This window comes from Theropithecus gelada, chromosome 2, assembly GCF_003255815.1.
Source record: "Theropithecus gelada isolate Dixy chromosome 2, Tgel_1.0, whole genome shotgun sequence".
NCBI classification, from domain to species: domain Eukaryota; kingdom Metazoa; phylum Chordata; class Mammalia; order Primates; family Cercopithecidae; genus Theropithecus; species Theropithecus gelada.
This window is the reverse complement of record NC_037669.1, coordinates 85402132-85427200: the sequence shown is the minus strand read 5'-3', so window position 1 is coordinate 85427200 and position 25069 is coordinate 85402132. Positions and strand designations below refer to the sequence as shown.

General features: G+C 39.7%; 1 protein-coding gene and 1 pseudogene across 2 annotated transcripts in view; both read left to right on the top strand.

The window, feature by feature from the left end:
* CACNA2D3 (calcium voltage-gated channel auxiliary subunit alpha2delta 3) overlaps positions 1 to 25069 on the top strand; it is a 930450-nt gene that overhangs the window by 562444 nt on the left and 342937 nt on the right. The gene's annotated exons all lie outside the window — the stretch shown is intronic.
* On the top strand, positions 2827 to 4142 carry LOC112618352 (annotated as a pseudogene).

The following is a 25069-nucleotide window of genomic DNA, read 5'->3' as shown; positions in this document are numbered from 1 at the left end:
AAATACTGCATGTTTTAATTTATAAGTGGGAGCTCAACATTGAGTACACAGGGACACAAAGAGGGGAACAATAGATACCGGGGCTTACATGAGGGTGGAGGGTGGGAGGAGGATGAGGATCAAAAAACTACCCACCCGGTATTGCGCTCACTACTGGGGTGATGAAATCATTCGTACACCAAACTCCAGTGACATGAAATTTACTCATGTAACAAACCTGTACAGGTACCCCCTGAACTTAAATTAAAAGTTGGAAGAAAAAAAACAGGATTAAAAAAAATAAAACAAAAGTTTTAGGTTGGACAAGGTGCCACAGAGTTTATTTATATTAACCTACATGTGATTCATTTTATCCATTTGGAGCTAGAATTTACCTATAAGAATTTTACAGGCCTAATCCTACTGAAACAAGCTAAATGTAAAAGTAGTTTCTAGATTCTTGGGTGGTATTACATTTTTTTAAGGATAACTAGTGTCCCTACAATTGGAATGGTGGCCACCTTTTGTTATTCAGATGTTTAGTTTTGGACGAAAGTATTCCTGAAAGCATCTTGCTCAGCGCTGGCCAGATAGTGAAGGTTCAATAAACATTGGCTATCCTCCTACCAGGTTTTGAGTGGAATGACTAAAATCCCCCCACAATTATCCCATCTTTGCAAGGTCTCCTTTTCCTTTCAATGTTTAGGAAGAAGGTGCCACATGAAAAGCTGTCGAGTTTAAACCTTGTTCATACCTTCACACTGATGTTTTATCATGAGTTTCCCCCAAGCGCCAGGTTGCAAAATGTCGGCAAACTCGCAGTAGAGCCCAAAGGAAAGCAATGGTTAGATAATGAAACAAGGTCTTTGGGATGTAAGCAGAGATATTAACAGAGAGCCACATTTGTTTGCAGCACTTTTAACTACTCAAAGAATCTAGAAGTGACTTAATTTGTAGTTCAGACCCCTACCTCTACCCCCAGGTAATCACAGAGGTGATGAAAAATACTACATGCTCTCTTTCTTTTCCTAAGCTCTCTTTAATCTTGATCTTTGAAAAGCAAGTGGTTTTTCTTGTGCAAACAGCTTCATAGAAATGTCAAATCTGACACCCACAGTCTATGCTGAAGGGGAAGACTTGGTACAAAAGGCTCAGTGCTCAGGGCCCAGGCTTTGAAATGACTCCAGCTGTATTGCCAATACAAATGCAGGAGGGGAAAAATTACTGGAACAAATTGAAAGGTTATTCAGACTGGAATTTAGAATCTCAATAAAAAAGGCTTTTATAAGCCAAAGCCCTTGGAGTAACCGGATCATTTAAAAATACATCTTTTCTGCATTAAATGTAGTGTGACAGCCGCATTAGAAATGCTGCAGTTTAAGTATGTTCCTTAAACATTTTTAACTGACTTGTAAGGACAGCTAAAACCTTCTATTGGGGGGATGCTGGATCCCCAGTTCATACATAGTTTCCATTTCTTTATTTTTCCCTGTTTTTTAAATACCTGGCTAATAGGTTTTTGCCTTTTCCCTGTGTTGATGGCTGCAGGCTCAGGGATCTCTGTGAGCTGCATGTCTTGATAAAAATTTGTTGAGCTAGTCATTTTGTTTTTTGACTTGCCAGAGAACAGTATTCCTGATCACTCAGACGTTTGTGATTAGAACAGCACAGCTGTATGGGAGTGGAATCCCTTTAACAAGAGGTGTTTAGGCCAAGAGACACAAATGTTAATATACCCCATCTAACATGAGGCAGTGACTCAGATGTGGGACTCCTTCCTGTTGTTCAAAGTCTGTTATTTCATGATCTTTTGAAAGATATGATCCAAGCCCATATTGTTGGTGTGCATGGCAGTTTTCTACCCCTACCTCCCTCCTACCCAACACTGTTACTTCCCTGACCCAAATAGGAGATTTTCCACCCCCACCCCCATTTCTACAGGGAAACAACCCTGTAGAGAGTGGAGAGTGCATTGAAATCAAAGTAATGGACTTTCTTGTGGGGCTTTCTGCATTCTCTGAGCTCCGCTGGGTACAGAGCTGCCGTGGACCATGGAGTGTAGCTGGCCCAGCCCCTGCACTGGCATCTGCATGGGTCTTCCTGCCTGATTATTTCCAAAAATGGCTCAGTCTCCAAAAGATTAAGTTCATTGTTTTTAATTTGTGAAATATTTCAAATGTACTGAATATCCACTATCTGGATTTAGCAAATATTCACATTTTGCCATATCAATTTCAACTCTTCGGCCTTATTTTAAATCCTCACTTCCTTTCTCCTTCTCTAGGGGTCACGTTATTTCCTTTCCCAGCGAGGTCAGCTCTTGGTGCTGCCAAATTATATTGTTTGTGTCGGTGTCTTAGGAGTTTTATCACTGAACTTGAATTATAAGGTAACTTATCTCGAGCCCATTCTAGATTCCTCACTTGTTGAGAAGAAAAACTTGGCCTTTGTAAAGAGATTGTCCCCAGCCTCAGTAACATGCCAGTGCTGCAATTGGTTCTCACAGGTTTTTTGTTGTTGTTGTTATTTGCTCCTTTGTTTTGAGTGAAGGGATGACTTCACAGTAGAAAAATCCAAGGACTCAAGGGTTACAGATAACACATTGACAGCCTTTCTTCTTATTGAGGTTCAATACTTTTAATGAGTATTTTAGCACAGGATTGTAGAGTAATTTAATTCAACAGTTTGGACCTCCCAATGTTCCTATAACTAAAAGCTTTGAATTAACCCTGTTTGATATCTGATATAATTATAACATAATAGGACATCTTCCTGGTTAGAAGAGTATAAGTTGCTTCAAATAATGTACTGATCCTAACTTAATGAATTTTGATTTGCTATGCGGATATGTCTGAAGCCTTTTGTCTTATTCATACTAGAAACCAGACTTCGTCTGAGACAAGCACTTCAGTGACACTGACTGTCATGGGTCATAAAGTGATGATGGAGATGCTGTGCATGGCCCGTCTTCTCCTCGTATAGTTGTCATAAAATAATAGAGTGATCTGTCTGGCTTCTGTGCTCTTTTGAGGCAGCATCACTAGCCCATATGGTTTAAGAACCATCTTGTTCACACATCATAAGGCCAAATCACCTAGAGCCGCCTCATTCCCACATAGAAGTCCAGTTCTTCCATGGATCCAGCATTCCTTTGACTAGAAGCATTTTCATGAAGACCTAGCAATGCACTATTTTGATGTATCCAAGTTCCAAGTAAAATCATCTTTTAACATAAGGAGATACCTTCTTGCATTTTCTTCAGCTAAGATGGAGTTTGGGGATAGCCATGCATCGTGTTCTGCTCTGGGGATTGACATTTCTTTTTTTTTGTTTTTTGTTTTTATTTTGTTTTGTTTTGTTTTTTTTGAGTTTTGAATTTTATTGTGGCTAACACATTAGATGCATTATTAAGGTTTGACAATGTGGTGACTGCCTATAAAGACTTTTGCAACCAGTGCCTGTAACCTTCATTCCAAATGAACATTCTTGTGATGGCTCCAATGTTATAGACAAGTATTAACAGCCAAAAAGAAAAAAGGAAATCTCCTTATGGTATGAAAGGCCTCTCAGCTGCAGCTGCCCTGACACCCAGACGAGCCCTCCCAGCTGCAGAGGGTGATTTCAGTCCATGTCAACACTCCTGCTTGTCTTTACAGCAGAATGAATTCTCTTTTGTCTCAGCCTTTCCCGATTCATGTTTTCTATCCTGATACTCTGAAGTTTAACATCTTCTTTTGTTGGCTCCTTGGGTGTCTCGCTGGCCTCAGCGATCACGCCGGGCGCTGCACAAGCAGAAAGATGGCACTGAGTTCAAGAGCATCTACAGCCTGGACAAGCTCTACCCCGAATCTCAGGGCTCGGACACCGCCTGGAGGGTCCCGGATGGTGCAAAGCAAGCCGACAGTGACATCTCTCTAGATCGCTTGACAATATCTTATTGTCGGAGTAGTGGTCCTGGGGGGCAGAATGTGAACAAAGTGAATTCCAAGGTGGAAGTCAGGTTCCATTTGGCAACTGCCGACTGGATCGCAGAGCCTGTGCGGCAGAAGATAGCCATCATGCATAAAAACAAGATCAACAGGTTAGGAGAGTTGATCCTCACCTCTGAGAGCAGCCGCTATCAGTTCCGGAATCTGGCAGACTGCCTGCAGACATTTCAATAGAAGGTTAGCCTAGGGGCTTTATCCCAACATTTTCTTCCCAAAGTAGTGGCAGTTCTTAATAGTATTGTTCACATAACATTAACAATGCATGAAGCCACCATGCCAATGCTTGCCTAGGGTTATGCCTCAGTCACCCCTTTCTCTTTCATTCAGGAACATCCTTTAGAATGCAAGTAGATGTATTAGTAGAATGATTAGCATCTGTCTTTATTTGTTAAAAATGGTATCTATCCTCAGACTTTGGTGCTTGGACTTTCATGAGTGACATGTTGCCATTGAGACTAGCTGTCCTTGAATAACAACACCTCAGTAGACTGTAACTTTTACTGAAGTGCTATGAGTTTGGTTGTCTTCAAAAATGATCTTGTAACTGATTGTCAAGGCCATTGTGAGAATCGATGCTCTCCAGCTTTAGGCTCTCACTCTAAGGGTGAGGAGCAGTGGGAGGCTGCCTGATCACATTTAAAGCTCACAGAGGGAAACACTTTTGCACTGACTGTGCCAGAATCCCATGCTCTGTGGCCAATATAATGGATTTCTTTTGAGGCCCTGCATAGGCCAACTGTCATGATATGGTTGGGAAAGTTTCCATCAGCTACTGTGAGATCTATCACTCTGTTCCCTACCTCTGTTTTTGGCTTCTCCATTCCTGGTCACATTTTATGAAGCAGCCAACCATCCAGATTGGGATTTCATGCTCTGCTGCACTGCTGCCCAAGTTATTTTTCTTACAAAGGCCTCCTTTACAAAGTCCTTAATCTAAGTAATGCATAGAAGGTGTATTAATGGGTAGCAAGTGAAAGAAGGCAAGAGCCAGCTACTTCCTGAAAATTATTGTCATTAGAGCATTTCCATGAAGGCTGAACAATTCATTAGGGTGAGTCCAGGCAAAAGCCCCATCCCCCAAAACATATGTAATGAATTCAGATCTAATTGGCCATGGTCCAGTCTAGTTCTAAGGGACATTCTTGGCATTTTGGAGGTCAGAAGAGAGGTTTGATTTGAAGTTTGTTATGTATGTTTCCCACATGTTATATTTAAGTATGTTCATTATGTTCATTGGATGTTCCCATTGGCTTATTAGTTCTGGACAAAAGTTAGATAAATTATTCAACCCTGGCTCATCCTGCCGTCAATCCGATGCCTCAATGCAAAAGACATTCACACCCTTGTCCCAATACATGAAAGGGATTCACAGGGCAACCTAGGATTTGAGTGGGAAGGACACCTTGAATGTGAGTGATGGTTTCAGATTGACATTGGTTTTGTTGGCTGGAAAGAGATCCTGATTCTTTCATCTGTGGAATTTTCTTTGTAGTCCCAGTATCAGAGTGTGGCTAATGTCTCCAAAGCTTTACCTGGAAGCCGTATGATGATAAAGGCTTTGAGTAAGTTGGGCTGCCCATAAGCTTTTGCTGACTGTTGAATTTCCATGGTCTGCCCATCCAAGAATTTCACTATGTGGGGTAGCTTGAGGGAGAGGGAGATTTCTGGGGCAGTGGTTGCCTGAGTTTTTATTTGCTTGTTTCACTTCAGCAGAGGAGTGAGAAAAGTAAGTGGCACATTGAGTTTGTGTATAGAAGGAGCTGTTTATCTGACGGAAAGGCCCTTCCAAATCCTGTTTTCATTCCGTTTTGCCTGTTGGAGTTGGAGTTAGACCCCCTTTATAATAATCAAGACTGGGTTATGTGACTTTAAGTCCACCTGTATCCACAGAGGCTAGAGATAGGCATTGTTTAAAGCTTTCAAGTGCTGAACAATGAATGCAGGTTATGGTTTGGCAAGGTAATTGTTTATTTGAAACCAAAGTCAGAGATATGGGAGACATAATTAAAGAACTCAGGGGCCTTATATTCCTGGCCTTGAGTCAATCAAAGAACATTAAAACCATCCAGTGAAACTTTTCTGGATTTCTAAGTGAAGAATCCATTATAATTCACTGGTTTTTAATCTCTGAGAATGAGAAGTAGCTGAGTGGTATCACATGATATATACAAAGGTGTTATCGAATTTGATGGCAGGCCAAAACTGTTTTGCCTGCATGTTCTAATAAAACATGGAAGTTTCAAGTCAGTGAAATAAATTTTAAGGTTTAGATTACGAGCTGTCTGGCCCACTCTGTAGAGCTACCAAAGACAAAGTGACAGAAAAATAACCCTAATAAACACTTCTTCGAAAGGATGGAGTTGAACAGGATCCTTTTGGTTGCAGACCTTGTGATTACTGCCAAATTGTTTATAATAGGTATGTGTTGATTGAGCAGAGATAAAGCTGGAATCTTAGCATTGAATACCCCCAGCCTTGGCCCAAGTATGCAGGAGGTAGAGAGTTGGGGCTATTTGGAAAAGAGACAGATAATTAAATCTTTTAGAGAAGAATGCTTTTGAATGCATATTTGTAAGTTAAGCCATAATTTAAATGCCCAAATCCTAGGCGGCTCCAGAATTTCCTCCAACACCTGAATTCATGGTGGAGGGGTGAGACCCTGACAAGCCTTGACAGACTTTTAGGCATTCCTGTATTTTTCACCAGACCAGTTTGATTTTGACTTAAATCTTGGTTCTTACGTTTCTCTCTTTTTCTGTAACCCTATTGATTGATAAGACAATTTTTTTTTCTTTTGGTTTTCCACTAATTCTGGTATGATAAGGTGAGGCCAATTTTAAATAACTGTTCTTTACATCTGCTCATCAACCATAAAACCTAATTCTATACCCATCTTCATTTTTTTTTCAAGATGGAGTCTTGCCCTGTTGCTTAGACTGGAGTACAATGGCTCAATCTCAGCTCACTGGAACCTCTGCTTCCCGGGTTCAAGCAATTCTCCTGCCTCAGCCTCCCAAGTAACTGGGACTACAGGTGCATGCCACCATGCCTGATTAATTTTTTTTTTTTTTTGTATTTTTAGTAGAGATGGAGTTTCACCATATTGGCCAGGCTGGTCTCGAACTCCTGACCTCAAGTGCTCCACCCACCTCAGTGTCCCAAAGTGCTAGGATTACATGTGTGAGCCACTGCGCCCAGCCTTCATTTTTAAACTCTAGTTGCAGACTGCTTAATGTCTTCTCTCTCTCTCTCTCTTTTCTTTTTTTCTTTTTTTGAAGAGAGAGACTCCCTCTGTTGCCCAGACTGGAGGGGAGTGGCATGATCTCGATTCACTAAAGGCTTAGCCTCCTGGGTTCAAGTGATCCTCCCACTCAGCCTCCCGAGTAGTTGGGACTGCAGGTGCGCACCACTATGCTGAGCTAATTTTTTAATTTTTTTGTAGAGACAGAGTCTCACTGTGTTACCTAGACTTGTCTTGAACTCCTGACTTCAAGTGATCCTCCTGCCTTGGAAGTCTTATCTTTTAAAATCCATCACTAACCAGGCATGGTGGCTCACACCTGTAATGACAGCATTTTGGGAGGCCAAACTGGGATGGTTGCTTGTTACCAGTAGTTCAAGACCAGCATGGGCAACACAATGAGACCCTGTCCCTACAAAAAAAATTTAAAAATTAGCTGGAAATGAGGGCATGTGCCTATAGGTCCAGCTACTCAGGAGGCTGAGGTGGGAGGATTGCTTGAGCGTAGGAGTTTGAGTCTGCAGTGAACTATGGATTGCCACGGCACTCTAGCCTGGGTGAAAGAGCAATACCCTGTCTCTAAAATGAAAATAAAATAAAATCAATTGCTTACTACCTGGTAGAGGTACTATTTTCCAAACCAACAACAAAAAAATATCTTTTGTTTTCACACACACTCATAGGGAGAGAGGTGGGCGTCAAAAAATCAGAGAATGGACTCATTCATTTGCTAAATATTCATTTGTTCAGGCATCGAGCAAGTATTTGTGGAGCACCTATTGTGTACCAGGCATTGAATTAGCACCTATGAATAGCACAGGTGAACAGTGGTTCCTGAGGAGTCAGGAAATAAACCCTAAATAAAATATTTAATGGCAAATTGTGGTAAGTATGATGAAGGGAAAATCAGTGTCTTGAAGAGAGATTTGTATTAATGAGGCTAGGCTGATTTGTGTTGCTATAACAATAATAATGAACATGAAATCTAAATGACTTAACAAAAATGAAGATTTATTTCTTCTCACATTCCAATATGATGCAGATTGGGTAGTTCTATTGGGATTTGAGGGTCCAGTGTCCTTCTGTCTTTGGTGCCACCAACTTTAACGTGTGGTCTTGACACTTAATGGCAAGAGGGAGAGAAAGATTGAGGCAAATTGCACAGGCAGGTTTTTAGCCAGCTGGGAAGTGGGTATATCATTTCTGTGCATATTCCATTGTCCAGAATTTAGCCACATGGACCCACCAACATGACTACCAGGAAAACTGGGAAACACAGTCCTCCTGAGTACATAAGAAGAGAAAATGGGATTGGTGAACATCTTGATTTTAATGGAAGATTTCATTTAGACCAGAGGCTCCAAGAGGCTCTCCCTGTAGAAATGATGTTTAACTGGTAATTAGAATATTAGTTGTTAGCCGCATTGAGTGTAATGGGAGTACATTACATTTTAAGTATGTTTAGAGACCTTACAATCATTACTATAGATTTGCTACCAGTTGGGAGGATATAATTAGAATATTTAATTAAATCTCCTTACCTACAATTGAAAATGTTAAAAAGTCAGAGGCCCAGCTGAAGAGGCAATTTAATTACAATCTGGGTAAACGGAGCAACCAGTGTAACTGTCATTCATCCATGGCTATGTAGCATATTTTGATAGACAGTAATTGAACTCTTGCCATCAAATAACAAACAGGGGAGAGACTGTTTGATTCGTGGGCAAAGGCCAAACTGTGGACTCACAGAGGGCTGAACTCTTATCCTAATTGTGCCATAAAATAACGTGATTTTTTTCAAGCCAGCTTACGTCTCTGAGCCATCTTTCTCTCGCATAAAGAACAAGAGTAATAGCCACTGTTCACTGGATACCATGTACATAAGACTGTGCCTCAGCTCTCCACATTGCCTTACTAAATGACATACAGGGAACAGCACCCTCAGAAAAGATCTATTGTACCGGTTAGGATGAGCCAACTTCAAACATCTGTCACCTGGAGATAGAGCAGCTCTGGAGCTGGCTAATTCAGCAGCTCAGAGTAATTTTTATAGCGATACTCTCTGCCATTCTCAACATGTAAACAATGACACCATCATAGTCTCAGGTGATGGCAGCAGTTTGAGGAGACACCAGCAGACTTTTCTCTATCTCTTTTTATCTTATAAAAGAGGGAGTTCTTCCCTATCCCCACACAGGCACCTCTGTAGATCCTATCGGCCAGAAATGGGTCACATGCTTATGCCGGAACCAATCAATGGCAAAACAGATGGGATTGCCATGATTAACATAGACCAATCGTGATTCCACACTGGGACTTGGGAGGAAGCCTCCTCTCTGAACATAGAAGAGTGGATATCTGGACAAAGTTGGGACGCAAACAAGGAGAAATAGGGATGATGTTAGGCAGACAGTTGGCAGTACCTGCCCTTCCTCATCTGCTGCTATCAGACCACCTAAGCTCTCTGACATGCTTGCCACTTGGAGTAGCTCCCTCATAGCTTTCTGCAGACAAATATAAAATGCCGAAAGCTAGATAAAGGTTGTCTTCCTCCCGTCCCTCCCTTCCCTTTAAATGCTATGTGGTGAATATTAAACTTACCAAATACAGCCTCTGTTTTAATGCAAGAAATAATAGAGACAATTTTGAGTAGGAGGAGGAGCTGCCTTGGGGAGAAGGCCTACTATTATAAGAGGGCTCTAGACAGCCTGGTTAAAATTCTGACTCTACAACTTACTTGTTAGGTGACCTCAGGCAAGAGTGTAAAGCTCTCAATGCTAGTTTCTTCATCTGTAAAAATGGAGATTATCATCTTGATAAAGCCTACCTGTATTCATTTCCTGTTTATGTTGTAACAAATTACCACAAATGTAGTGGCTTAAACAACTCCTTTTACTATCTGACAGTTCTTTGAGTCAGAGATCAGATGAGGGTCTCACTGGGTTAAAGTGAAGGTGTCAGCTGGACTGTATTCCTTTCTGGAGATGCAAGGAGAGTGATATGGTTTGGCTGTGTCCCCACCCATCTTGAGTTGTAACTCCCACAATTCCCATGTGTTGTGGGAGGGACCTGGTAGGAAGTAATTGAATCCTGGTGTCAAGCCTTTCCTGTGCAATTCTCGTGATAGTGAATAAGTCTCGAGATCTGATGGTTTTATAAGGGGGCGTTTCCCTGCACAAGCTCTATTCTCTTGTCTGCCACCATGTGAGATGTGCTTTTCACCTTCCACCATGATTGTCAGGCCTCCCAGCCACTTGGAACTGTGAGTTGATTAAACCTCTTTATTTTGTAAATTGCCCAGTCTTGGGTATGTCTTTATCAGAAGCATGTAAACGGACTAATACAAAGAGAATGTGTTTTCTTGCCTTTTCCATTTTCCAGAGGCTGTCTGCATTTCTTGTCCCATGGCCCCTTCCATCTGCAAAGCCCAGCCACAGCCGGCTTAGTCTGCCTTGCACGGCAGCACAAACTCTGAAACTCTCTTCCGCTTTAAACAGCCCTGTGGTTGCATTGGCCCCATGGGATAACTGGCCCTATGTTAACATCATCTGATTAGCAATCTTAATTCCATCTGCAATCTTAATTCTCCTTTGTCATGTAACATCACATAATCACAAACTTCTAGACATCATGGGGACAGGAGTGGGGGAACACAGTATTCTGCCCACCATACTACCCATAGGAATGCTGTGATGATTAGGTGAGATAACTTCTGTCATGGCTTAGAACAGTGTCAGTCACATAAGCAAATGTTCAGTAATTGTCCTTCGTGACCCCATTATGTCTTATCATTTCATGAGTTTGTTTTATAGGGGAACAGGCTATTGGGGGTTCTGTCTTGAGGAAGCATCTGATGCTACTTTGCTCACTGCTACAAGTGATGATAGAAGGACAGAGATCTTAGTGAGAGCCAACTCCTTCTTGCTTTCTAAAGCCAAAGCTCAAGGTCTGAGCTCTCTTTGGAAGTATGTGATTCTCCACAGAAAACATGTGGTTTGGGCAAAGCCAATTTTATGAGTAACAAGAATGAAACAAACTGGGCAAGATCCAAGCAGATAACATTATCCTCATAGAAAAGTGGCCAATAGAAAGAGGTTAAGAGCCACCCTTTCCTGGATCATATTGTATAGCCTGTGTAAGAGAAGGAGTGTAGTTAAGATAATGGACGGTGGAGTTGAAATTCCTCTTTTCTTCTCCTTATCTGGATGACCTCAAGCCTTAGCTTCCCCATTTATAAAATGGGGATAAAAATAGTTTCTACCTCAAGAAGAGATGAGGTCTGGATAAGTTCACGCAACCTAAGTGCTTGGCACAAGGAGGGCCTGGCAGAAAGTGCTAGGTCAGAGATAACTCTGGGATGTTTCGTACACAGTAAGGGTCTCATTGCAAATAATTAAAGTTGAGAGAGCCGCTCTCCTGCCTGGCTGGGGCTAAGGAGTCTGTAGCCTTAGAGTATTATGTTCAAAATCCTACTCATACAGTTAAATCTTAGACTGAATGTTTATTCCATTAAACTTTCCCTCCAGATTGCATCATATGTAATTACAAGATGAAAATATTGTGTGGAGAATGTAGCCATTGTTCAAGTTTCACATAAGTGATGATGGTTTTTGAATCTTCTCGGTGGGGAGGAGGTTAGATTTGTTGGTTGAGGTGGATTGTGACAAGTGGGCAGAGGGACAGACAGCAGAAAGCTGGGATTTCTTGGTCGGAAAGAAATATGTTGCAGGTCCTGGACTCTGCAGGAGTTATATCTTGTCTTGGGCTGTTTTCATCCCACAGCGGGAATAACTAAAGATAAAGACAAAGATGATGAAAGACAAGATGATATTTTAATGTCACTGGGCCTGGAAACAAGGGCACTATTGTTTGCAGACAGCCTTTATTCATCTGTGAGAGATTAGCAATGGCATTAATTTATTCAAGATTACAGTTCAGAAGCAAAGTCATCAAAACTGAAGCTCTTTCATTTATGGAGCACGTTGTACCTCTGGGATGGAAGGGGAGTGCTCTGGGGCCAGGGCATCCTTCAGTGTGAGTTATCTTCATAGGATGTTTTACTCAGAGAACAAGCCTTAGGATTCAGCTTTTTCAGTCCCATAGCCACTCTCAGGATTCCTTCATGGACTTGATATACCCCAAGACTCTTCAGATTCCCAATGGTGAGAGCAATGGCCGTGCTTGGAAAGTGGAAATTGGTAAGGTCAGTGGGTTTCACTTAGAGCTACTGTGATTCAGCCCAACACTTCCAGCTTGTTTCATATGTTTACACTCTTGACAAAAATTTTACAGTCATAGACTCTTTCCTCACTAGACCACCTCTTTGCCTCTGGATCATCTACACTCACCGCCACAAGGATGATGATAGCACTGTGTTAGAAGGAAATGAAATCGATAGCAAAGAGATAACTGCATTCCCATGTTTATTGATGCCTTATTCACAATAACCAAAGTATAGAAACCATCTAAGTATCCATCAACCTGTGGATGAGTGGATACAGAAATTGAGTTTTAGTGATATAGGAAAATCCAAACTCAGTTTCTCTTATAATACTTTTACAACACAGAACACTTCTGTGATCCTGGATGTCTGAGTTTTTTCTCCACGCACCAAGCAATCAATTGTCTAGCAGTTTCTCCGGTGGATACCAGCTGGGTGTCCTCTAAATCAATTCATTTCTGACACTATCTACCTGGAGACAGGTTGAGGACTCTGTCCCTCAAGACTGCCCCTACTTCAGAGGACAGTTGCAAGTAGTAGATTGTCACCTATACTTCTGATCAACCAGCTGTGAATTAGGGGGTTCCCACAACCTCATCCTTGAGATCTGTTAACTTTCTAGAGTGGGTCACAGAACTCAGGGAAACACTTTACTTATAATAAATGTACACATTTATTATAAAGGATATTACAAAGGATACAGTTCAACAGCCAGATGGTAGAGATGCACAAGGCGAGGTATGGGAGAAGGGGCACCACGGAGCTCCCATGCCCTCTCTGGATGCACCACACTCTAAGAACCTCCCATGTTCAGCTGTCTGAAACCTCTCAGAACTCAGTCTTTTTGAGACTGAGTTTTTTATGGAAGATTCATTATGTCCACTTGTTCATCAACTCAACATTCAGCTCCCTTCCCCTCCCCAGAATATGGGGGGACGGGGAGGTAGAGAGGAGACCTGAAAGTTCTAGTCCTCTAATCATATGGTTGGTTCCCTTGGCAATGAGCCTCCATCCTGAGGCTATCTAAGGACCCTCAGCCACAAGTCATCTCATTTGCATACAAAAAACACTCCTGTCACTGGAGATCCAAGTATTTTATGAGCTCTGTGTCAGGAAACAGGGAGGAAGACCAAATACATATTTTACGGTATCACAGTAGCAGATGTGTAATGGAATATTATTCAGCCATAAAAAAGAGGGAAACCCTGCCGTTGTGACAACATGGATAAACCCAGAGAACATTATGCTAAACCAAACACAGGAAGACAAATATGTTTAATCTCACATACGAACAAGTGGTTGCCAGGGGCTGGCAAGTAGGGGAATTGAAGTCATGTTGATCAGAGTACAAACTTGCAGTTAGAAGATTAATAAGTTCTGCGTGTCTGATATACAGCAGGGATGGTGATAGATGTGTTAATTAATTTGATTGTAATAATCATTACAACATGTATATTTATATCAAATCATCACATTGCATATCTTGAATATATTCAATCTTTGTCAATTAAATATTTTAAAATAAAAACACAAACTTTATTTTGAAATAATTTTAGACTAACAAGAAATGTAAAATAATGCTATGTTCCCATGTACCCTTCCCCAATTTGCCTGCTACTGATAACAGTCTTGTATAAGTGCAAACCAAAAATTATGTAAACCGATCTCATACCATTTGGAGGTTTATTTTGCTAAGGTTGAGAATCCACCCAGGAAAAAGAGACACAGGCCACAGTAGTATGTGTGGCCCATACTTTTTCTGAAGAGGATTTTGAGGGCCTCAATATTTAAAGGGGAAAAGTGGGCAGGAGGGGAAAGTTTAAAAAAAAGAGGGAAGATGTGTTCACAATCTCGTGAATCCATATGTTGCATGTGAAAAGGAGGGGGTAGACGTTACAGTCAATTATGTATTCGTCTTACACTCAGTAAATCTGCACTTTACATAAGGGAAAGTAAACAGAGTACAGGAAGCTGTCAAATATATACATTCATCTCTGGGTGGATAGGGGAGGATTTCTGGTCTCCTCCTGTTCTCTACCTGTGAGCTGTTAATTTACGTTGTTAGGGCGGCGCCTGTCGAGACATGAGAACTTCTATCTGTAGCTATCAGTTTAGGAACAAAAATAAAGGAGATTTTGGGTTTTGTTTTTCCATGTCTCAGCTTCCAAGCTAAACTTTTCCCTTTGGGCATAGGAATTGGGGTCCCAAGATTTTATTTTTCTTTCACATAGCATAATAAATTAATGTTTTAAAGACTTTGTGTGGAGCATTTCAAAAATGCATGTGATAAGGGACGCAAAACTTAAGTGTGTGGCACTTTTTTTTTTTTAAACAAATTCCCTCTCCCATGTTAAATCATAGCATCAAAACAGAACCTGCCAGGACCTTCAAGCTTCCTTCATCATGCCTCCTTCTAGTCATTCTGTCCCCTACAGTAACTACTTTTCTGACTTCTATCTCCATGGGTTACTTTTACCTGTTATTGCACCTGAACCTTATGTTACATACTCTCTGGTGTCTGGTTTCTTTCACTCAGTGACATGTCTTTGAGATGTTGTGTGAGCCAAGGGTTTGTTTTTATCATTGTTGTGTAGTACTCTGCTATGGACATATTGTTACTTATCTCATCTACTGTAGATGGACCTGTAGACTCTTTCCAGTTTCGGCTGTTTCAGATTATACTGCTGTGAAAATTCTTCCACATCTTCTATTGCACACTTGTGTATACATTTCTGTTAGGGAATATCCAGGAGTCAAATTACCACCTCAAAAGGTATACATGTGTTCTGCATAAGAAAATTCTGCCAAACACCTTTCCAAAGTAGTGGTGACAAAGGGCATTTTAGTTTCTCTTTGCCAACATTTGTAGTCCTAAATGTTCTTAATTTTCACCATTCTGATGTGTGTGTGTGTTTGTGTGTGTGTGCATGCGTTGTGTGTGGTGTGTGTATGCGTGTGCATGTGTGTGTGGTGTGTGTATGCATGTGTGCGTGTGTGTGTGATGTGTGTGTGCGTGTGTGTGTTCTGCCTGTGGGTGTTTTAGTATTTATCATGTTAATTGCCATCCCTGTAATCACTAATTTTGATCAGTTTTTCATATGTATATTAGAAATGTATATGAAATACAGATATTTATTTATATATTGGCTATGCCTATGTCTTTTTTGTGAAGTGTTCAAGATTTTTGACAATTTAAAAAATCTCATGATCTGCTTTTTTTACTTATTGATTTGTAATCATTCTTTATGTATTCCAGATACCACTCCTTTATCGGATATTTAGACTGAAAATATCTTCTCCCACCTTGTAGTTTGCTCTTTCTTTTAATGCTATCTTTTGATGAACAGAAGTTTTTAAAAATGTTGGTAAATTTCAGTGTATTGATCTTTTCCTTTATGGACAGTGGTCTTTTATATACAATTTAAGACATATTTTCCTGCCCCACCCAATGGTGGATGATAGTCCACAATATTATATTTTAGAAGCTTAATTATTAAGCTTAAATTATTAAACTTTATTATTAAAATCCATCTGGAATTAAGTATGGCTTATTTTTCTCCACATAGTCAGTTGATGCAGCACAATTTATGAAAGAAACTTTTTCTCATTGGATTATAGTAGTACTTTTTAAAAATTAGGTGTTTTTGTTAGATACTCTGTTGTTATGCTATTGGTCTATTTATGTTTGTACTCTATTTTAATTACTTGAGTTTTATGTAAGTCCTAATATTTGGTAGTATAAGTCTTCCAATATCATTTTAATTCTTCAAAATTGTCTTTGCTCTTCTTGGTTCTTTGCATTTCCATACGAATTTTAGAGTCAATTTGTTGATTTCTACAAAATAATCTGCTGAGACTTCAATTGCGATTGAGTTGAATATAAAAATCAACTGAAGAAGAATTGACATATCTTTATACTGTTGAGTCTTCCATTAACAGTCTATCCCTTCGCTTATTTTCTTTCTGTAATGTTTTGCAGTTTTGGTATTAGATGTCTTACACATTTTTCCTAAGATTTTTTACCAGGTATTTGAAAGGCTTTGCTGCAATTATATAAGACAGAGTTTTTTAATTTTTTGTTTTCTAATATATGAAAGCCATCAATTTTATATTGATCTTTTGTACAATGATTTTGCCAAGTTTACTTACTAAAAAGGGTTAATGATGACTATATCTTTTTTGATTTTCTGTGTATATAATCATACTGTGTTTGAATAGTGGCTGCTATATTTCTACTTTTCCAATCCATATACCTTTTATTTCTTTTTCTTACCATGTTACACTGGATTTCTTTCTTTCTTTCTTTCTTTTTTAATCTTGTTATACCACCAGTACAATGTTGAAAGAATAAGGATAAGCACATATTCTTACCTCTTTCATGATCTCAGGATGAATGCTTTTACTATTTTTACCATTAAGTCTTATGCTGCTTTTGATTTTCATACATATTCTTTTTAAGGTTAAAGAAGTGTTATTCTGTTCCTAGTGTGGTAAAAATGGATGTGAATGGATGTTGAATTTTATTGAGTGCTTCAGGACCTATTAAAATTATATAATTTTTTCTTCTTCTTTTAATGTCATGGATTACATTGTTTGATTTTCAAATGATAAAGTAACTTTACATTCATGGTATAAATCCAACTTGGTCATAATATATTAAACTTTTATATTTCACTGCATTTGACTTTCTGCAATTTTAAGATCTTTGTGTCTATGTCAAGACAGATACTGGTCTGAAAATTCCCTTTTTTGTAATGCTGTTTTCAGCTTTTTTTATTAGGGTATGCTGGCCTCAAAATGAGTTGGGCAGAGTTTCTTCTTTTTATATTCTCTGGAAGGATTTGTGTAAGATTGTTATTTCTTCCTTAATTGTATGGAAGAATTCAATAGTGAAGCCACAAGGGACTGTAGTTTACTTTGAGGGAAGATTTTTCATTATAGATTCAATCACTTTAATAGATGTAAGGCTATTCTGACTTTAACATTTCATCTTGATTCAGTTTTAGTAAGTTGTGCTTTTTGAGGAATGTGTCCATTTCCTATAATTTTTCATGTTTATTGGCCTAAAGTTGTTTATAAAGTCCCCTCATTTCCTTTTTCACATGTAAAAGATCTGTAGGGTTCTTCTTTTGTCCATTTCCAATATGATTAATTTGTGTTTTCATTCATTTTTTTCTAATCCATCTTGCCTAGGAATTTATCAATTTTATGGATTTTCAAGAAGTAACTTTTTGGCATTGTACATCTGTTTTCTGTGTCATCGATTTCTATTCTTATTTTTTTATTTCCTTTCTTCCACTGTCTTTGGGTTAAATTTGACCTTTTTTTAGCTTGCTAAAATGGAACCTTAGATCATTGGTTTTCAGCCTTCCTTTTTTATTATATGCATTTAGAGATACCAACTTCCCTGTAGTTGTTTTAGTAATAGTTCACTTTTAGATATCATATTTTTATTATCATTGAACTCCAACTATTTTCTAATTTTTATTGTGAACTTTATTTAAAGTGTATTATTTAATTCTGAAACAATTGAAATTTCACATTTTCTAGTTAAAATATTACGATTTTTAGTTTATTCCACTGAAATGTTGAATACCTTCTATATTGTGTCCATCCTTTCAAATACATTTAGACTTGCTTTACAGATGATCATACGATGTGTTTTGGTTAGTGATCCTTGAGCACTTGTAAAAAAGATGCATTCAGCACTTGATGAATGCAGTGTTCCATATATGTCAATGTGATCAAATTGACTAATTGTAATATTCAGATCTAGTCTCTACTGATTGCTCTGTTTGCTTATTCTATCAGTTGGAATTCCCCACTATGATATTGTATTTCTCTCTGTCTCATTTTAGCTCTGCTTAACATTTCAGCTTTTTGGTTTTATATGTTGTTGTGTGTGTTATTATCATTATACAGATTTAAGGTTGTCATATTTTTCTGTCAAATCAGCTCTTTTATTATTACATCTATTAAAACATAGTATCATTTATAATTACATTGTGCTATACATGGTTTGAAAGTAAAAAGAAAAGACAAGATATACTGAAAAATAGTGGCTGTTCAATGTAATTATTGTATAATTTAATCTTACCTATCATCTTGCTATTTTTCTTATCTGTTTCTAGTTGATTAATCTAAAAAAGGCAAAATATTTCTGTTATTCAGTTTTGTCATCTATTAGCTTGTTAGTAAACATTATTTTATTATTTACTTTAGTGATTACCCTAGAGATTATGACATTTATCCTCAATTTGTTAGAGTCTATATTATATTAGCACTTTTCCCACTTTCCAGATAATAATGCACATACCTTAGAACAGTTTACCTCGATTTAAGCTCACCTGTTCTTGGTGCCATAGCAATCCTCCAAGCCATGATTATTGTCATTTTAAATAGAGAATATTTAATGAGAGTGACTCATATAGATTTTCCCCCCTTTTCTGTGTTATTAATTTCTGCCTGCATTACCGTGCTCCCTCCTGGGATCATTGTTCTTCTGCCTGAATTATTTCTTTAAATTCTGCTGATAAATGTGTCTGAAAATATTTTAATTTTGCTCTCATTTTAAAGAATGTTTTTAATGGGGTACAGAATTCTGAGGCTTACATTTTTTCAGCTCTTTAAAGATATGTTCTGTTGACTGGGCGTGGTGGCTCATGCCTGTAATCCCAGCACTTTGGGAGGCCAAGGCGGGTGGATCACCTGAGGTCAGGAGTTCGAGACCAGCCTGGCCAACATGGTGAAACCCTGTCTCTACTAAAAATACAAAAATTAGCTGGGCATGGTGGTGGGCACCTGTAATCCCAGCTACTCGGGAGGCTGAGACCAGAGAATGACTTGAACCCGGGAGGTGGAGGGTGCAGCGAGCTGAGATCACACCACTGCACTCCAGCCTGGGCAACAAAGAGCAAAACTCCATCTCAAAAAAAAAAAAAAAAAAAAAAAAGATGGGCTTCCCTCTGTGGGTAACTCGACCTTTCTCTCTGGCTGCCCTTAACATTTTTTCCTTCATTTCAACCTTGGTGAATCTGACGTTTATGTGTCTTGGGGTTGCTCTTCTCGAGGAGTATCTTTGTGGTGTTCTCTGTATTTCCTGAATTTGAATGTTGGCCTGTCTTTCTAGGTTGGGGAAGTTCTCCTGGATAATATCCTTAAGAGTGTTTTCTAACTTGGTTCCATTCTCCTCATCACTTTCAGGTACATCAATCAAACGTAGATTTGGTCTTTTCACATAGTCCCATATTTCTTGGAGGCTTTGTTTATTCCTTTTTATTCTTTTTTCTCTAATCTTGTCTTCTTGCTTTATTTCATTAAGTTGATTTTCAATCACTGATATCCTTTCTTCCGCTTGATCAATTCAGCTATTCAAACTTTGTGTATGCTTCACAAAGTTCTTGTGCTGTGTTTTTCACCTCCATCAGGTCATTTATGTTCTTCTCTACACTGGTTATTCTAGTTAGCAATTCTTCTAACCTTTTTTCAAGGTTCTTAGCTTCTTTGCATTGGGTTAGAACTGGCTCCTTTAGCTTGGAGGAGTTTGTTGTTACCCACCTTCTGAAGCCTACTTCTGTCAACTTGTCAAACTCATTCTCTGTTCAGTTTTGTTCCCTTGCTGGTGAGGAGTTGCGATCCTTTGGAGGAGAAGAGGTATTCTGGTTTTTGGAAATTTCAGCCTTTTTGTGCTGGTTTCTTCCCATCTTTGTGGATTTATCTACCTTTGGTCTTTGATGTTGGTGACCTTTGAATGGGGTCTTTGAGTGGACATGCTATTCCTTTCTGTTTGTTAGTTTTCCTTCTGACAGTCAGGCCCCTCAGCTGCTGGTCTGTTGTAGTTTGCTGGAGATCCACTCCTGATCCCGTTTGCCTGGGTATCACCAGCAGAGGCTGCAGAACAGCAAAGATTGCTGCCTGATCTTTCCTCTGGAAGCTTTGTCCCAGAGGGACACCTGCCAGATGCCAGCCAGAGCTCTCCTGTGTGAGGCATCTGTCGGCCCCTACTGAGGGGTGTCTCCCAGTCAGGATACATGGGGGTCAGGGACTGACTTGAGGAGACAGTCTGACCCTTAGCAGAGCTCAAACGCTGTACTGGGAGGTCCACTGCTGTCTTCAGAGCCATCAGGCAGGGACGTTTAAGTCTGCTGAAGCCACACCCACAGCCGCCCCTTCCGCCAGGTGCTCTGTCCCAGGGAGATGGGGGTTTTATCTGTAAGTCCCTGACTGGGGCTGCTGCCTTTTTTTCAGAGATGCCCTGCCCAGAGAAGGGAAATCTGGCAGTCTGGCCGTAGCAGCCTTGCTATGTGGCAGTGGGCTCCACCCAGTTCAAACTTCCCAGCGGCCTTGTTTACACTGTGAGTGTAAAACCGCCTACTCAAGCCTCAGCAATGGCAGACGCCCCACCTCCCAGCAAGCTACAGCATCCCAGGTGGATCTCAGACTGCTGCTGTGCTGGCAGTGAGAATTTCAAACCAGTGGATCTTTGTTTGCTGGGTTCCATGGGGGTGGGACCCGCTAAGCCAGTTCACTTGGCTCCCTGGCTTCAGCACCCCTTTCCAGGGGAGTGAATGGTTCTGTCTTGCTGGCATTCCAGGCACCACTGGGGTATGGGAAAAACTTCTGCAGCTAGTTTGGTGTCTGCCCAAATGGCCACCCAGTTTTATGCTTGAAACCCAGGGCCCTGGTGGAGTAGGCACCAGAGGGAATCTCCTGGTTTGCAGGTTGCAAAAATAGTGGGACAAGTGCAGTATCTGTGCCAGAGTTCCTCAGGCTCAGTCCCTCACGGCTTCCCTTGGGTTGGGGAGAAAATTCCCTGACCCCTTTCACTTCCAGGGTGATGTGACACCCCACCCTGCTTCAGCTCACCCTCCGTGGGCTGCACCCACTGTCCATCCATTCCCAATGAGATGAACCAGGTACCTCAGTTGGAAATGCAGAAATCACCCACCTTCTGTGTCGATCTCGCTGGGAACTGCAGACTGGAGCTGTTCCTATTCAGCCATCTTGCACTATGAAGAAACTGCATCAACTAACAGGCAAAACAACCAGCTAGCATCATAATGACAGGATTAAATTCACATGTAACAATATTAACCTTAAATGTAAGTGGACTAAATGCCCCAATTAAAAGACACAGACTAGCAAATTGGATAAAGAGTCAAGACCTATCATTGTGCTATATTCAGGAGACCCATCTCATGTGCAGACACACATAGGCTCAAAATAAAGGGATGGAAGAATATTTATCAAGAAAATGGAAAGCAAAAAATGGCAAAAGTTGCAATCCTGATCTCTGATAAAACAGACTTTAAACCAACAAAGATAAAAAGAGACAAAGAAGGGCATTACATAATGGTAAAGGGATCAGTGCAGCAAGAAGAGCTAACTATCCTAAATATATATACACCCAATACAGGAGCACCCAGATTCATAAAACAAGTTCTTAGAGACCTACAAAGAGACTTAGACTTCCACACAATATTAGTGGGAGACTTTAACACCCCACTGTCAGTATTAGACAGATCCGCGAGACAGAAAATTAACAAGGATATTCAGGACTTGAACTCAGCTCTGGACCAAGAGGACCTAACGGATATCTACAGAACTCTCCATCCCAAATAAACAGAATATACATTCTTTTCAGCACCTCGTCGCACTTACTCTAAAATGGACCATGTAATTGGAAGTAAAACACTCCTCAGCAAGTGCAAAAGAATGGAAATCATAACAAACAGTCTCTCAGACCACGGTACAATCAAACTAGAACTCAGGATTAAGAAACTCACTCAAAACCACACAACTACATGGAAACTGAACAACCTGCTCCTAAATGACTACTGGGTAAATAAGGAAATGAAGGCAGAAACAAAGATGTTCTTTGAAACCAATGAGAATGAAGACACAATGTACCAGAATCTCTGGGACACATTTAAAGCAGTGTGTAGAGGGAAATTTATAGCACTAAATGCCCACAAGAGAAAGCAGGAAAGATCTAAAATTGACACCCTAATATCAAAATTAAAAGAACTAGAGAAGCAACAGCAAACAAATTTAAAATCTAGCAGAAGACAAGAAATAATTAAGATCAGAGCAAAACTGAAGGAGATAGAGACATGAAAAACACTTCAAAAAATTAATGAATCCAGGAAGGTTTTTAGAAAAGATCAACAAAATAGACTGCTAGCCAGACTAATAAAGAAGAAAAGAGAGAAGAATCAAATAGATGCAATAAAAAATGATATAGGGGATATCATCACTGAACCCACAGAAATACAAACTACCATCAGAGAATACTATAAACACCTCTACACAAATAAACTAGAAAATCTAGAAGAAATAGATAAATTCCTGGACACATACAGCCTCCCAAATCTAAAACAGGAAGAAGTCAAATCCCTGAATAAACCAATAACAAGTTCTGAAATTGAAGTGGTAATTAATAGCCTACCAACCAATACAAGTCCAGGACCAGACGGATTTACAGCGAATTCTACCAGAGGTACAAAGAGGAGCTAGTACCATTCCTTCTGAAACTGTTCCAAACAATAGAAAAAGAGGGAATCCTCCCTAACTCTTTTTATGAGGCCAGCATCATTCTGATACCAAAACCTAGCAGAGACACAACAAAAAAAGAAAATTTTAGGTCAATATCCCTCATTAACATTGATGCAAAAATCTTCAATAAAATACTGGCAAATCAAATCCAGCAGCACATCAAAAAGCTTATCCGCCACGATCAAATCAGCTTCATACCTGGGATGCAAGGTTGGTTCAACATATGCAAATCAATAAACGTGATCCATCACAAAATAGAACCAATCACAAAAACCACATGATTATCTCAATAGATGCAGAAAAGGCCTTAGTCAAAATTCAACACCCCTTCATGCCAAAAGCTCTTAATAAACTGGGTATCGATGGAATGTATCTCAAAATAATAAGAGCTATTTATGATAAACCCACATCCAATATCATACTGAATGGGCAAAAACTGGAAGCATTCCTTTTGACAACCAGCACAAGAAAAGGGTGCCCTCTCTCACCATTCCTATTCAGCCTAGTATTGGAAGTTCTAGCTAGGGCAATTAGGCAAGAGAAAGAAATAAAGGGTATTCATATAGGAAGGGAGGAAGTCAAACTGTCTCTGTTTGCAGATGACATGATTGTATATTTAGAAAACCACATCGTCTCAGTCCAGAATCTCCTTAGGCTGATAAGCAACTTCAGCAAAGCCTCAGGATACAAAAATCAGTGTGCAGAAATCACAAGCATTCCTATACACCAATAATAAACAGAGAGCCAAATCATGAGTGAACTCCCATTCACAATTGCAGAATAAAATACTCAGGAATACAACTTACAAGGGATGTGAAGGACCTTTTGAAGGAGCACTACAAACCACTGCTCAAGGAAATCAGAGAGGACACAAACAAATGGAAAAACATTCCATGCTCAAGGATAGGAAGAATCAATATGGTGAAAAATGGCCGTACTGCCCAAAGTAATTTATACATTCAATGCTGTCCCCATCAAGCTACCACTGACTTTCTTCACAGAATTGGAAAAAACTACTTTAAATTTCATAGGCAACCATAAAAGAGCCTGCATAGCCAAGACAATCCTGGGCAAGAAGAACAAAGTTGGAGGCATCACACTACCTGACTTCAAACTATACTACAAGACTACAGTAACCAAAACAGCATGGTACTGGTACCAAAAGAGATGTATAGACCAATGGAACAGAACAGAGGCCTCAGAAATAACACCACACATCTACAACCATCTGATCATTGAGAAACCTGACACAAACAAGTAATGGGGAAAATATTACACATTTAATAAATGTTGCTGGTAAAACTGGCTAGCCATATGCAGAAAACTGAAACTGGACCCCTCCCTTACACCTTATACAAAAATCAACTGAAGATGGATCAAAGACTTGAACGTAAAATCTAGGACCATAAAAATCCTGTAAGGAAATATGGGCAATACCATTCAGGACATAGGCATGGGCAAAGACTTCATGTCTAAAATACCAAAAGCAATAGCAACAAAAGCCAAAATTGAGAAATGGGATCGAATTAAACTAAAGAGCTTCTGCAAAGCAAAAGAAACTATCATCAGAGTGAACAGGCAACCTAAAGAATGGGAGAAAATTTTTGCAATCTATCCATCTGACAAAGGGCTAATATCCAGAATCTACAAAGAACTTAAACAAATTTATAAGAGAAAAACAACCCCATCAAAAAGTGGGCAAGGTATATGAACAGACAGTTCTCAAAAGAAGACATTTATGCAGCCAACAGACATATGAAAAAATGCTCATCATCACTGGTCATTAGAGAAATGCAAATCAAAACCACAATGAGATAGCATCTCATGGCAGTTAGAATGGAGATCATTAAAAAGTTGGGAAACCACAGATGTGGCAGAGGCTGTGGAGAAATAGGAACGCTCTTACACTGTTGGTGGGAGTGTAAATTAGTTCAACCATTGTGGAAGACAGTGTGGCGGTTCCTCAAGGATCTAGAACTAGAAATACCATTTGACCCAGCAATCCCATTACTGGGTATATACCCAAAGGATTATAAATCATTCTATAAAGACACATGCACACGTATGTTTATTGTAGCACTATTC